We start from the raw sequence: 16,812 nt of genomic DNA, 5'->3' as shown, positions 1-16,812 counted from the left end.
CCTTCATGTAATGACTGTAGTATATTTTTTCTCATAGAAGACGGAATTATGATTTTGTTGCTTTTGTAAAGACAATCCTTAATTATACTTAATTCCAATTCAATGTTTTTATAAATATTATTCATTATAGGCATGTTGTTATTAATATCATTTATGACTTGTTTTAATTCCATATCTTTCAAGGCTTCATCACGAATTTGATTAAAGTTAATAGGTAAATCCTCATATTCATTTATTATGGTTATATTTTCAATAGTTTCATCACGACATTCTTGTGGTAATCTCGAGAGACAATCAGGAACAACATTATATTTACCGGCTTTATACTTTATATTAAAATCATATCCTCCTAAAGTAATATTCCACTTCTGGAGTCTTAACGACATGGTGCTTTTATCCTTAAGACCCTTGGTAAAGATGTGAACTAGAGGCTTATGGTCAGTAATAATAGTAAATTTTGTGCCTATTAAATATTCCTGAAACCTCTTTATAGCGAACATAATGGCGAGAGCCACACCCTCAATATTGGTATAGTTCATTTCAGATTTTAATAAAGTTCTCGACGCGAAAGCTATAGGTTTTTCTTTACCATCTTTTTCAATATGAAATAGTACAGCTCCTAAACCACATTTCGATGTGTTAGTGGCTAACCCTATAGGTAATTCAGGGTTAAAATATGTCAAAGCAGGTGGAAGACTAATAAACTTCTTAAGATCATTAAAACTTTTAGAGTGTTCTAGGTTCCAAGCCCATTTTTCTTTGTTGACAATCTTATGAAGAGGATCGGCAATTTCCGCAAAATTGTTCAAAATTTTCTATAGTAGCCAGCCATTCCCAGAAATGTTGATAATTCGGCAGCTGATTTTGGTTCTGGCATTTTAATTATTGCTTCAATTTTGTCGTGATTAGCATGAATCCCCTTAGCGTCAATATCATGACCCAGGAACCTCACTTTGTTTTTAAAGAACACACTTTTATTAAAGTTAGTTATTAGCCCAAACGATGATATTCTATCAAACACTTTTTTATGTTAAGGTGGGCTTCATCGTTTTTTCCAGTTATAAGTAAATCATCAATATAAAATATGACGTCATCCATATCACCGAAGATTTGATCCATAATCTGTTGAAAAATTGCAGATGAGGTCTTAAGCCCAAAAGGAAGTCTAGTAAATTGGTAATATCCCTTGTGCGTAGATATGGTTAAAATATTTCTGCAACATTTATTAATTGGTATCTGTAAGAAAGCATTTTTAAAGTTAATCTTCGTAAATTTCTTTCCTTCTGAAAGTTTAGCAATTAGATCATTGATTCGCGGTAGAGGGTATCTAAAATCTTCTAGAGCTGGGTTTACAGTGTCCTTAAAATCAGCACAAAGCCTAATGCTCCCATCATCTTTGTAGACAGCGGTAACAGGACTTGCCCATCGGACATCATTCACCGGCTCAATTATTTTATCATGTATCCATTTTTTAAGTTCATTACTAACAAGATCAATTTTTGAATAAGGAATACGTCTAGGCGGTATAATTTTAGGTTGGGCATCTCTTCTTAAATGTAACTTGACAATTGCTTTGTTGATTGCCCATTAGTCAATTTGGATTCACACTCTTTAATCAATTTTATTTCATCTTCGTAATTAGTGTCAATATTTGCTATAAATTTATTTAAAATATTTTTGAAAGCATTGATCCACGTACGTCCCAGCAAGGCATTTTTACTTGATTCGATGACTACCGCTTGTAAACATTTTGAGATACCATCATAAGTCACTTTAACTTGAGTAGTGCCGATGATTTTGATTAAATTCCCGTCATAAGCGGTGAGTTGTAGCTCGGATTTCTTAAGATCTCTAATACCAAGTTTTTTAGCCAGACCATGAGGTATAATAGTTGTTTGGAACCAGTGTCAATTTGCATACAAGTAACAATATCGTTTACTTTTAAAGTAGTCATAAATGCGTTATTTTTGTCATTAAGCATGTCACCAGATAAATAGTTGACATTAAAATCATTATCATCTTTGTTCTTTGTAGAGTCAACTTTCTCTTCAATAATTTCTTCAATATTCATGTTGTAATCATTGTTGTATTGTATTTGCATTCTATTATTTTCGTCGCCACCTCTATAATTATTTGAGTTGTTGTTATATTGTATTTGCTTTCTCTGATTATTATCATTACCTCTATAATTATTTGAATTGTTGTAATAAGATTGGTAATTGTTACGATTTCCGTCACCGTATTGGAAATGTTTTCTTTGATTATTATCATACCATGTATTATTTCTACCATAATTCGATTGATTATTATTGTTATAGCGATAGTTGTTGTAGTTATAATTGTTATAATTATCGTGGTATCGCGAATTATTATTACCATGATTGTATCTAAAATTATTATTGTAATTCCCATTTCTATTTCTATTATCATAATTATTTCTAAAATTATTTCTAAAATTATTTCTAAAATTATTATCATTTCTAAAATTATTATTAGGTCTAAAATAATTATTGTCGTTTCTATTTTTATTGTAAAAGTTTTTCTCTGTATCGGACTTTTTATCATTATTTATATAACTTATATTATTATCCTCAGACTTAATATTACTAGAGTCCAGTTTCACCCCTAATTCAACCATCTGGTTTAACGTCAAGTCAAAGTTTTTAGAGAATTTGTATTTAATCTTATCATTTAAAGTAGAAGTACGTAGTTTTTGTTTTAATCTACTGTCGTCTAAAAAATTACATTTTTTATGAAGTTTCGATACTCTAATGTACCACAACATAAAACTCTCTGATGAGTTTTGTTGAAGAAGATTAAATTTATTAATTAAAATATTTATATCTTGCGCTGGTAAAAGGTAAGTTAATTTTTTAATCACAATTTTAAGATCTAGAATGTCGGTATCAGAACAAATTGATTTAATATTGTCAAAAACCTCATCGGATAAATTATTAAGCAAAGTGTTTATTTTAATAGAGTCCGATAATGTACTGGTCGAAAAGTAATTTAATATTCTGTCTAAATAAATTTCGGTAAGAGGACCCACTAACTTAGGAATCTTATGTATAAACTCATGTTTTATTTCCATGTTTTATTAATAAGACATATATGTAAGCAATTATAACATTTATTATTTTAGCAATTCATATTTTGGTATAGCTATTCATGTTTTGGTAAATATACAAATTAATTCGATGAAATCATTGTCACTATAGATATAATGCTTCCCATTTAGCAATTCGAAGCAACAAATCATGTCTCTTAAATTAACAAATTCAAACAAAACGTCCTCCGTACCACTTATTCTGGAATAATTAACGTCACAGTTGTTTAAGTCGAAAAGGATATCATAGATTGAAATATGGTAGGGGATATTAATTATCTTGAACGAGAACATAATATAAAAAAATGAATTTACTTTTCAATCTTCTTGTATACATAGGGAGAAAAAAATTTTTGTTATTTTTTTTTTTAAAAAAAGAAAAACATTTTATTTTCCATTAGGTGAGATTCTTTTACCTATAATGGAGCACCATGCAAAGTAACATGATAATGTGCATGTAAGTAAAAATGTGTTTATTTATATTTAACTTTATTATCACTATCTTTTCCATTTCACACTTCGTTTATATACATTTTTATAAGTCCAAATTAGAATACAAACGAAAAACAAAAAAGTAAAAATATTATAAAATATAAAAAGTAAGGTTACGCCGTATAAAAAATAAAGTTATAAAAATAAGGTTACGCAATAAAGTTATAAAATTAAAATATAAAAAATAATAAAATTTAGATTACAAAAAGTTCAAATGCAAAAAACAAAAAGTAAGATAAAGAATTAGATTATAAGGCAACATACATATATAAAATAATACTGTTCCGAGATGTCAATTTTTAAATTCCTAAAATAAAAAACTATTTTATATTTTTGCCTTTTAATATTTTACATTTGTCTGTCAATTTTAAAATTGACTCAGAATATTTGGTAATATCATCAATATTTTCTTTTAACCATATATATTGTTTGACTGAGTCCACAGCACCTTGAGTTAGTTAGTAATATATTTATTGTATGGTTTAAGAGAAAATTAACAGATATTCCAAGAGAAATTGCAGAGATTATTACCAGTGTATAAAGAATTAAGTAATTTTGTAAAAATTGTCCACTTACTAATACTTCAATTACCATTAAATAATTCAATCTATTATAATATAGTGTTGTATATTTTCTCATAACTTCATAATTGTAGAATGTATGTTATTCATAACTTATTATAACATTTTTGATGAAATGTATAACATTTTTGTTTTACTTATATATAATTTGACTATGATTGTAGTTAACCTCCTATTATTTGATAACTTAAAATATCCTTTTATTTTTTCTATTGTAATTTAATATAAATTTATTAAATTTAATTTTATAATTTGTAACTAAATAATAAATCATTCGGAAAGATGGTGGTTTGTTTAAAATTTAAATTAGGATTAACATATTTTAGCATGGTACTTTAATGTGTATTCATGAATTTCATATAAAGATAGGTAAATCAGATATTTCCCCTTCATTTGATGATAATTTTGAAAAATTTTCCCAATTAATATATACATATATTAGACAGATTTAATTCTTATAAACCCCTTACTATTTTTCAGGATCCAAGAAAAAAATTAATTATTCTGAATTTTCCTGGGCTTGGGAAATATTTTTCACAATTAATTTGGACTTGGACGTAGCTTGCTAAACATTTTTCAAAAAGTTTTTAATTTTAAATATGGGCTAGAAATAGGCCTGAAAATTTCTTTTGAAAACATGGCGGCCTGATCAAAAACCAAGGCCCATGCAACCTTCATATTCTGATTGTATTTTTAAATGTATTGTGACTTTTTATATATTTTATTTCAGTTCTCAACTACCAAAATTATTATGGTCTTTGGCAGGTTTGAGAAAATTTTCCCAAGTGCGTGGACCTGGTTTGAAAATTTTTTTAGTATTAAGCATAGGTGTAATATTTAACACAGAATATTTATATGGCCCTCAGGTAAAAGCTAATTTTTACAAGCATCACTTCCATGTAAGCTCGGGGGCATCGGCTTACGCTCACCTTTAACTCTTTCCATCAGTGGATTCATCGCCTCCCGCCTCTCATCTGACTCACACATTAACCGGCTTACTCACTTTCCTGACCCATTATTAGCTGAAGCCCAGACCATTTGGGACAATTCCGTTGTCCCAAACACTCCTCGACCCTCCTCCTGTTTACAGAGAGACTGGGATACTCCACTCAACGAAGGCTCCGTCGCTTACCTAAAATCGAGCCTTCATGACGACGATCTCACAGTCTTTCACCAATTAAACCAAGGATCGGGTTACGAGTTTCTGGAAACTATACCCTCCAACAACCTCGACTTATTGCTGACCGCTGACGAGCTAAGATTTGCCATTGGATTACGGCTCAATTGCCAAATTGTTCTACCGTACCAATGCAAACATTGCGAAACCAGCGTCGATCGCAAGGGCAGACATTGCCTCCATTGCCGCTTTTGCCGAGGCCGTTTTCCACGGCACACCAATTGCAATGACATCATATTGCGCGCTCTCAAATCCGCAGGCATTCCATCAAGACTTGAACCGACCGGCATTTTTAGATCCGACGGAAAACGTCCTGATGGAATGTCCTTGATTCCTTGGTCAAGGGGCCAGCTACTAGTCTGGGACTTCACCTGCATTGACCCAAATGCACCATCCAACCACAACGTCGATGCCCTCGCTCTAGCAGAAACTCGTAAAACTATCAAATATAGTTCCATAGACCCCTCTTTCTTATTCATACCTATCGCCTGCTCTACTCTTACCACCTTCGGTAGCAAAGCTCTAAGTTTTTTTAAAGAATTAGACAAACGGATTCGGGAAAAAACCGATCAGCCTAAAGAGTCCCTTTTTTTACGACAAAGACTTGCTACCGCCATCATTCGCTCTAACTACCTAAGTTTCATCTCTTCCATTGAATAATCTCCTATGTCTATGCTCTCTCTCTCCCTTCTCTTTCCTAGTTTCCATTCTTTTATCCCTTACCCTTTCGCAAATTATATTTTTATATTTTTTTACCTTTATTAATTTTACCATATAAAAAAATTTATTATTTGCTATAAACTTTTGATAACATATTATATCAGCAACTATTGAAATAAAGAGAGAATTTACCCGTCAATATTATTTTTATTCAAAAAAATAGTACTCACTCTTAGCATAAATGAGTTGGCCTTGGTCTGAAGTAGGGGTGAGCTGGGTTAAGATAGAATAAAAAATAGATATGGTTTTTAGCGATTTTCCTATCTCCAGGTTTGGGAAAAAAATTTGAAAATTACTATGGGTTGGCCAGGCTTAAGAAAATTTTTTATAAAATTATTATAAGTTGGACTGGGCTTGGAAAATATTTTTATAAATTATATTGGGCTGGGCTTGGGGAAAATTATGAGCTTGGACGTTTGATAATTTTTTATTATTAATTATGGGTCAGACATTAGCCTAAAACAAGTTATTTTGCAGGCCTGGACTTGGCCTGATCAAAAAACCAAGGCCCATGAAAATCTGATTTTTATTGTAATTTTAAATTCATTATGATTATTTAAATGTTTTATTTCAGTTCTCGACTACCAAAATTATTATGATCTTTTTTTTCAAAATTATTATGGCTTTGTACTTTTACCTGGGAATTTTTTTTAATATTAAATATTATGTATAAATGATCAGTAAATTTAACATTTTGGTATTATCAAGTAAAAGCTTTAAATTTATTCTTACTCAAACCATAGTATTTAGTTTTAGTTTTAATGGATTGAACCTGACCTGAAGGGGGGAGGCGGTAAAAAGAATAAAATTGGATATAATTTTCAAATAACAGGTAACATCTAGCATAAATATAAGAAGAAAATTCTCATTCCCCGTCATTTTTGACGGGCTATCTACTAGTTATATTTAAAAATGAGTTATTTTGAATCTTATATATTTTTTTTATATATAATTCATAGATGCTTATAATAAAAAATACATTAGAAGATGGTGTTGCTTCAAAAAAAAAATTCTAACCGTAATGAACCTTTATAGCTGAACACAACCTTTATAAATTCTTAAGAACCGTAACCATTATAATTTTTTACATACTGAACCATAACCAAACTGAACCGTTATAAATAACGATTCGGGTTCCTGTGTTTAACCCATTGTTTAAGAATATGGAGACGATATGGCGTGAGGTTCGAGTCAGTAAAAATATATTTTATTAACTTATTTCTTTTTCTTTTGTTAAGGTATTTATACATTTTCTAACATATAAATTAGAATATAAAACGAAATACAAAAAAGTAAAATAATATATAAAAAAGTAAGGTTACGCCGTTTATAAAATAAAATTAGATTATAACAAATAACAAAAAATTAGATTATAAAAATATATAATAAGATTAAGAAATTAGAATAACGCAACATTCTCCCTCTTCTGATAATTTCATCGGAGAAATCATAGAGAGTTTGTTGTTCTAGAAGTTTTTCCCGTTTCGATTGTATTCGGTTTCTTCTTGGTTAGCGCATAAGTCTCAAATGTTCACGTAGGCTTGATTCTATTACGTAGGTTTGATAAAATCGTTTATTAGAGTTGCGTGAGTTTGTACGTTTTTTTGTAGGCTTGAATCAATCGCGTAAGTTTGATAAAATCGTTGAACGTTATCGTTGGCTTGATATCCTTATCGTATTTCTCAAAATTGTTATTATCATTAATCCAGTTGAATATTGGAATTTGGAATAAATCAGAATATGTAATTTGGAATAGTTGATCAAATCAAATATATGAATAATATGCACGAATAACATTTTGAATTTCGGAACAATAAAATATGTAATAATATGTAATAAGGAATGATAATTTAAGGAATAAGGAATAAAATTTTAATCCAGAATAAGGAACGATAAATCATAATAATTATTATATTATTTTTAAGTTAATCATAGCGTTTTATACTTTTAGCGTTTTATGCGTTTTATATTTTTAGCGTTTTATATTTTATAAGCGTTTAATTTTTCGTGTTTTAGTGTTTAATTAATTTTTGTTTATTTTCTATCTCCCAGGTTAAAATATGCAAATAAAATATTATTCACATTTCCCTCTCTTTAAATAAAATTTTAAATTTCACACCCTAATTTTAATTCAAAAAAAAAATTTCTTCATAAGATATTTTTGAAAATTCACCACATAATTTAAATATATTTTTCTAAAATGAATGTTTTTTTACATAACTTTTTGTCTTCAAAGCTTTTAATTTCAAAAACTTTTTATCATATTAAGTATTACTTATAAGGGTTATTTGAATCAATCATGTGATTTAAAAATTACATTTTAACATATTTAAAATTAAGTTTTATCTTCTTGTTTAGGATTTTTAATATTTTTAATTATATTTAAGAATTCTTCTTTAGGTTTTGTTAATTAACAACAATTCGTCATCATTCAAGAAATCAAAAAAAATATCAATATTATCCATTATGATTTTACATTTTAGTAATTTTAAAAATTTATAACATGCCTTTATCCTGGCATAAAATTTTAATCTTACGTGGATTAGAATAATAAGTAATCATCATTGGTCTCACAAAATAGAATTCATAACCTATCGTTCAACTTCCATATCAGTTCTTCCTAGGTTGTCACATTAGGTTAGGTGCTGGCTATTATATTCCAGTCCAACATCCAGAGCCGGGACACCATAAAGAAAGAAGCTTTTTGCATGAAAGAACGTACTAAGGTTTGATTCTTGGTCATCTCAGTAGATTAGGTAGTCACAATAGATAAGGTAGTCATAATAGGTAGTCATCTCCATAGGTTAAGCAGTCTCCATAGGTTAGATAGTCATCTCAGTAGATTAGGTAGTCACAATAGATAAGGTAGTCATAATAGGTAGTCATCTCCATAGGTTAAGCACAAGGTAGAGTCATAATAGGTAGTCATCTCCATAGGTTAAGCAATCAACACAATAGGTAGTCATATAAATAGAGTCATCTCAATGGATTAAGCAATCATCACAGATTAGATGGTCATCTCAGCAGATTAGGTAGTCATCTTTTTCTAGTCCACCACCCAAAGGGCACCATGCAAAGAATAAAGATGGTGACGATATGGCGCGAGGTTCGAGTCAGTAAAAATATATTTTATTAACTTATTTCTTTTTCTTTTGTTAAGGTATTTATACATTTTCTAACATATAAATTAGAATATAAAACGAAATACAAAAAAGTAAAATAATATATAAAAAAGTAAGGTTACGCCGTTTATAAAATAAAATTAGATTATAACAAATAACAAAAAATTAGATTATAAAAATATATAATAAGATTAAGAAATTAGAATAACGCAACAGTTTCGGTATTATCATTGTAGTTCTCCACAGCAAACAACCTCTCTGTTGTGATTTCCACTCTTCTTTAGCTATACTTCTTTAAGCATGTATCATAGTTTATTGGCTATCCGTTATATACCTGTATACTTTAGAGAGTTCATCATCTTGCATTGTTTTTCTTTTAATTTCGTTTGCTTTCAAAGGCGTTCCATACCTGTAATTGATCTAGTGTTTCTACTTATGATATTATGTTACCTTGTATAAATAATCTAGATATGTCAGCAGGCTACTAGTCGGCTACTTTTGTCTATTTTACTGGTAACCTGCTAATAATAAAGTCCATCTTTGTATTCTGGCATTAGATGTTGGTATATCTTTTCCTGGATGAAATAAACTTATTAATGGCTTGTTGGTAAGGGAATTTTTTTCCATATATAAATTCTATGAATTTTTTAACTCCAAATATGATGGCAACAGTTTATCTTTCTATTTGGCTATACTTTTTCTCTGCTGCATTTAGCCTTCTTGAGGCGAATGCAATTGGTCTCTCCATACCTACTTCTATATGTGATATTACTACCCCAATTCCTATCTGACGCATATGTTGCTAATATAATGGTAATTCTGAATCATAATAATGTAATACTGGAGCACTACTTATTGCTTACTTTATTTTTTTCAGGCGTATCTTTGTATTCTTTTGTCCATCTCCAACCTACTACCTTTTCTATTAATTTATAAAGTGGCTTGGCTACGTCTGCAAAATTTGATATGATTTTGAATAGTACGTTACTGAACCTAGAAATGACTGTAATTGTTTTAAGTTTGTTGGTTTTTTTGCTTTTTTTACTGCTTCGGTATTTTTTCAGTAGTTGTAATCTCATTTTAATATATTATTTATTAAGTAATTTATATTTTGTTTGAAAAATTTGCACTTTTCTATTTTTAGCTTTATACCATTTTTGTCTAAACATTGCTTTTTTAAATTTGCTTCGTGGTTCTCTCTATTTTTTTAGCTTATAAATAACAAGCTGCTACTACAAAACCTTTTAAAAAATTCTTGGGCCTGTTGAAATATTGCCGGAGAAGACAATATACCAAATGGTAAGTCTTGTATATTTAAAAAATAAATTATGCGTATTGATTACTAGATATTTTTATGACTCTTCCTCCACTCTATTTTGAAAATAGGCATCTGAGAGGTCTAATATTGAAAATTCATCTCCATTTTCCAAACTGGCTAAAATCTTGATATTGGATATGAATTAATATTTTGATTTATCGTTCTTTAAAATCACCGCAAATTCATAATTTTTTCTTTCCTTTAAACAATTACTGTTGGTAATGCATAAAGTGAGTGGTTGATTTTTCCAATACTCATATTTATAACAATTTGTCTAAATCTTCTTCAACTTTTTCTTTTAATGTGTATGATACTGGATGTGATTTGCAGAAATTTGGTTTCTTTTTCATATATATGCCTTAAAATCTTTCAAACAATTCAATTCTTTGGTAAATAATTGAGAAAATTCATTTTGTATATAAATGTTATGGTATTTCAGTCATCTTTGAAAATTTAGTTAGCCAGCTCCAAGTAGATTTTTTTAAATATTTTTATGCTATGAGAGGTAGTTCTAATGTTCATCTTTCACATTGTAATTTCACTATATATAGTATGGCCTAATATTGGTACCAGTATATCTTTTAAGCTCTAGCATGCAAATTGTTAATCCAGGATGATTAAATTTGTTTTTCATTCTATTTCGTTTATTTTGACCTTAGATCCAGTATTTAATTCCATTCGGATATGATTTCCGCAGGAATGCTGGGAATTAGTTTTTTGTAGATTGTATTATTTTAGTCATTATATTGTTTTGATTGTTTTTTCCCTTAAATAATTCCCCGGAAATCCCCTGTAAAATAATTCCCATGAAAAGAAATCCTAGGAAAATAATTACCCGGAAAAATAATCCCATAGATTATTCCCCGGAAATAAATTCCCCATTTTTTAGATTTTAATTAAATATAGGGGAAAATAAACCTGGAAAAAAAGGAAAAAAATACCTCTAATTATTTTTTTTTAAATTATCAAAAATAACCCCGCCGCTAAAATAACCAAAATATTTCTAAAAAATTATATTCAGGATTTTCTGAACGTTGAGTATTTATTCTCGACATTTGAGGAATTTTTTTGTGCATTATTTCTGTTTTAATCCTTATGCGATATAGTTTAATCAATATGAGAATTGATAAGTCGGTTGGTAGCTTTGATATTATAATTTAGTAGATATCGTAAAAGTAAAGATTTGTGACATCTAGGATAGAAAACATTTAGTAAAATAATTTTTATCAAATAGAGGAGTAATTTAAAATAATCACAATTGGTCTCACACTTTTTCTCACTTTTTTAAATTTTTTCAAAATATTTTTAAATTTTTTTTATTTTTAAAAACAAATATAAAATTTTAAATTAATTTTATTATATTTTAAAAAATTGTAGTATTTGTTAATAGTCCAGCTAACCATTGGTCTCACACTTTTTCTCACTTTTTTAAATTTTTTCAAAATATTTTTAAATTTTTTTTATTTTTAAAAACAAATATAAAATTTTAAATTAATTTTATTATATTTTAAAAAATTGTAGTATTTGTTAATAGTCCAGCTAACCATTAATATTAATTGATCAATATTTCTTTTCCCATGATAATAAATGTGTAAACAGATATTGAGTTGATTACCCACAAATTCAATTTAAAGAAAGTTTATCAAGTAAAATTTTAAATAACTATATATTTCTTTTATGGTTATAAATCTTAGCATTGTTAATAGTCCAGCTAACCAATCATATTCATTAATCAATATTAAATTTCCCATGAACATAAATATAACAGATATTGAGTTGATTACTCACAACACAAATTTATTTTAAAGAAAGTTTATCAAGTAAACTGAATTTTAAAAACTATATATTTCTTTTATGGATTTTATAAACTCGTAAAATTTTATATAATTAATTTTACACAGGAGCGTACTGGCCATTAAACCAAGTGGGCATTTTGCCCACGAGAACGCGAGAAAATGTCGATTTTTGAGGCCGACAGAGGAATATATCAAAAAATGGGTCGATTAAAAAAAATATTAATGTTCACATTATTTTCTCTTATCATTTATTTATTTTTAATGATATCCTATTTTTTGAATATCACATTCCTTGAGTATTATCATGTCGTTTTCTATAGTTTATTGCATAAAATATCAATAACGTCGTTTGGCTATACATCATTACCACGTGCTTTTCTTTGTTGTTTCAAATGAAGTGAAAACGCTTCCTTTTGAGTTGGAATAGAGTGAAAGCTAAATTTTGATTAATTTATTATATTATATTTTTATACATTGATTTATGTAGAAATAATATAGCCAACATTTGTGATTGTATTTCTTGTTCTTAATTCATTGAAATTAAATAAAACCTACGTATGATAATTTTAATAAAATAAATTTTTGATCAATTTGATTTTCTAATGTTTCTTTTTAATATTAATTAATTGATTGTTAATTTATGTTATTTTATTACTAACTAAGCTCAACTAACACAGATTGTTTAAATCTTACCTAATATTTGAATTACAACAATTTACTTATCATTTGCAAAAATTTTCAGTAAAATTTATTTTACAAACCAAATATAATAATCAGTGGACTAGAGAGGGGCGCGCAGGAGCTCGAGCCCCCTGAAAAATTTGAATAGCCCTCTGAAGCAAATTTTTTATTATTCCTTAATATCCCCTTGAACTAAAAATAATTTTTTTTAATTGCCCCTCTGAACGATTTCTTTTATAATTCTATTGTGTAATATATAGATTAATTTTATTATTTAAAAACTAATAAGACTATCTAAATTTTTATTAAATGAATACTATTTTAATTATTAGATTAGATTAATACATATAAATTTATTCTATGTTAAATATATAAATATCACTCACTAAATATTAATTTCGCATTAACAGTTGAAACTTAATTGACTTTTAATTTTTAAATTATTACCTAACCCTAATAAAATAAATATAAACATTTATTAATTGAAAATTAACAAATTTAATATTGTAATTAGCCAAAATCACTAATCAACTATATTATTGATTTTTAAATTTAATTATCATGTCTCTTCTTAAAATTATTTGTATGGTTCAAATCCAAATAAGTATAAGAGATTTATTTATAAAATGTACGTAGACATATAGTTTATAATCCTCTATAATGTATAATTATTTATAAAATATTAGGTAAAATACCACTTTAACAGACGTATTTGACAGTTAATAAATATATTACAATTAATATTTTTAAAATTTTACTAATAAATGCTTTTGATAATAAATATAAATAACATATTGCATTCAATTATTTAACGCCATCTATTTATTTAAAATATTATTAAAATAAAACGTCTTATTATTCATTCCACAATGGATGTAGTAAATTAGATATCTTTTCTTCTCTTTTTTACGTGTTTTTAGGAAAGCTATTTTTTCTTTTTTAAAAAACAGTTTTGATTTAAATTTTTAATACGAATATATTTTTGATATTATTACAAACTACTATTATTTTAAGATATAATATAGAACTAGAGGTGGTGCAACAATAATTATAAAATCTTAATTGCTTTCATGATATCATTCTGGTTCTTATTTTATAGTTACAAAATGTTTCAATATGGCATCCTTGCCGTGTAAATAACCCAAGGCTTCAATATATTTGCATAATTTCTTCTAAAGATTTTGTGTTTTTGTTTTATCAATTTATCTAAAATAATAAATTCTGATATGGGTTACCATCGTGGGTGATATGGCTATGGCTGCAAATTAACCAGCATCTAGTGTCTTAATTTAAGATTATTACTACAGCTGCTGAGGGATTATGATTGCAAATTTTAGATAAGCAATAATGGTCAACTGTACAGTCGTTTATATATCATTAAAAATGGAAGATAATCTTTTAGAAATTTATTTAATATCTCACAATACTTTTCTCGATTACTTATTTAGCTTCTATCATGTCATCTTAGAAACTCTAACCACCATATAGTTTTATGATTTGGATTGGTCGTTTATATTCTCTTCTTCAAGAATTGTTTATTTGGTAAGGTCCATAAATTTTCCTTTTTAGTCCATTCTATAAAACATTGTTTAAAATGGTAACAGAGAGTTATATTAGTTACATGACCTTTTGTCAATGTAACTTGCTAAGAATTATATAGTCTTATGTGATTTTTAGAAACCATTATCAATTGAGGCATATGTATGATTTAATTAACCTTTTTTATCACTTATAATTCTTTAGACGCAAAATATTTTTATATCAGCAATCGAAAATATTATATACTGTAATAAATAGATTTTGTATTAAAAAATATTATTTTTAGAAATGTCTTGTATTGTTTTAATTATTTATATGCTAGTTTATTTTGTATGCAAAATATGATAAATGACAAAATATGAAATTCAGAATAATTGTTTAGAGTTGACAAAAAGCCCCCATAAATATTTTTTAGGTGAGCCCCCTGAGATTGTAACTAGTGAAGCCCCTAATAATAATCAACTATATATAGTTATTTTTACACTTATTTATATGATCATTGAATTGAGATGTATGTAAAAAGTCAAAAGTAAACAACTTACTTATATTTCATAACCCATAGACAGTTGTTTTTCTATTATTACCGGCTGATTAATCAGATTTTAATAAAAATAAGTAATTTTATATGAAATATGAATTTTATTTAAATTTTCAGTTCACATCTGGATAATTAGGTAGAAAAGTTAAAATTATCGTTTATCAAATAGAAAAAATATAATGATAATTTTTATCAGATTGTGATGTTATATATAGTATTACAGTAATTGAAACATTTGAATGATAAGGAAAATTAAAAATAACAAAAAAAGTAAATTGATTGATTAAAACATATTGGCTATAATAAACACATTTGAAATAAACAACACATTCATAACAACTCTTTCCTTGATTAATTCTTCCTGTCGTGCTCGCTCCTCGTCGTCATACCATAATCTTGCTCACACTGTCTTATCATTGATCATCATCGTCATACCATAAGCTTGATCATCAATGTCTTATCATAAGCTTGATCATCATCGTTATCATTATCATTTGGCGTCCAAAGAATGAGAATAATAATAATAATAATAATAATTGAATTTGTCATATCGCATATCTTTTATAGCGTTTTAATTTTATACATTTTTATGTTTATTTTAGTATGTATCATTTTAATTTTGTATATATATATTTTTATTTAATATTAATAGAATCGTGTATTGATTACTTGTTTTCTATAAAATTTTTGTATATTCATCACATTATCTTTAAGATGACTTGGTTAACATTTTGTTCTTGTTGGTCTTTCATTCCTATAATGTCTCTCCACCCTTTAAATATTATCGGTTTATTATATGCACTTGCTGTCACATATATTCTTTTCCTAATTTAGTTTAAAATACCTTCTGATAACTTTGCATCCGGTATCGATCCTTATAATAATTCGCTTTCTTTTCCTACGACAACACCTTTGTCCTATTTATTTGCAAAAAATGTTTTGCATACATTATCCCTTTTATTTATCTCCCTGTTTTCTAGTAGTTACCTCTTCTTTTTTAAACACAGGTTTCAAGATCCCATTTTATTCTTGTGTTGTGTGAGAATAATAATTTGCTTGATGCTACGCCTGTTGTGCTGTTCGGAGTGCGATAATTGAATAAAAACCTTTCTAGTGCTATGTCTATTCTAAAGTATGGTATTCTCTTTGAAGGTATTATCTTAGGTAGGGCATCTTCTTTTAAGCGAAGTCTAATGTTGGTTTTGCAAGGGGTTTATTATTCGTTTTTAATTTCAATTATTTATGAGTTAAGTATGTTTATCATTGTAAAAATCGTCGTCTATGTTTCTTACAAATTTCTTCAAGATGTATTTGAACACGTTAACATACCCTGCAAAGCAACGGGCTTTTCGTATGCACAATGAAGACTTCCAAATTTTTTATTAATGTTCATTTGTAATTAACATCAATGTGTTCGATGCCTAGAACTTTTATGGTGTTCTTGTCATAACCTGTTAATTTGATGTGAGATTTCTTCACGTTTTTTATGCTTATTTTGTTAGCTACAAAATGCGGTATGATTGTGTATCTAGTATGTTCTAATCGCCATCGCTTTGAGAGTTTAAGTGTCACCTCATAAGCGTCGTTCTTTTAGTCATCGAGACCTTCACTCAAATTATTTACATTTTAGTAAATCATAATCTTTGTTTACGTCGTCACTTTTGTCATTTTCCAGTTCTTCGAAATTAATAGTGTTTATCTTACTGCCATCTAGTGTATGATTTTTCTGTTTTGAGTTCTTT

Source organism: Gordionus sp. m RMFG-2023, chromosome 5, assembly GCF_954871325.1.
Source record: "Gordionus sp. m RMFG-2023 chromosome 5, tfGorSpeb1-WG-v2, whole genome shotgun sequence".
Classification (NCBI taxonomy): Eukaryota; Metazoa; Nematomorpha; class Gordioida; order Chordodea; family Parachordodidae; genus Gordionus; species Gordionus sp. m RMFG-2023.
The sequence above is the reverse complement of the archived record's forward strand: the minus strand, read 5'-3'. Positions refer to the sequence as shown.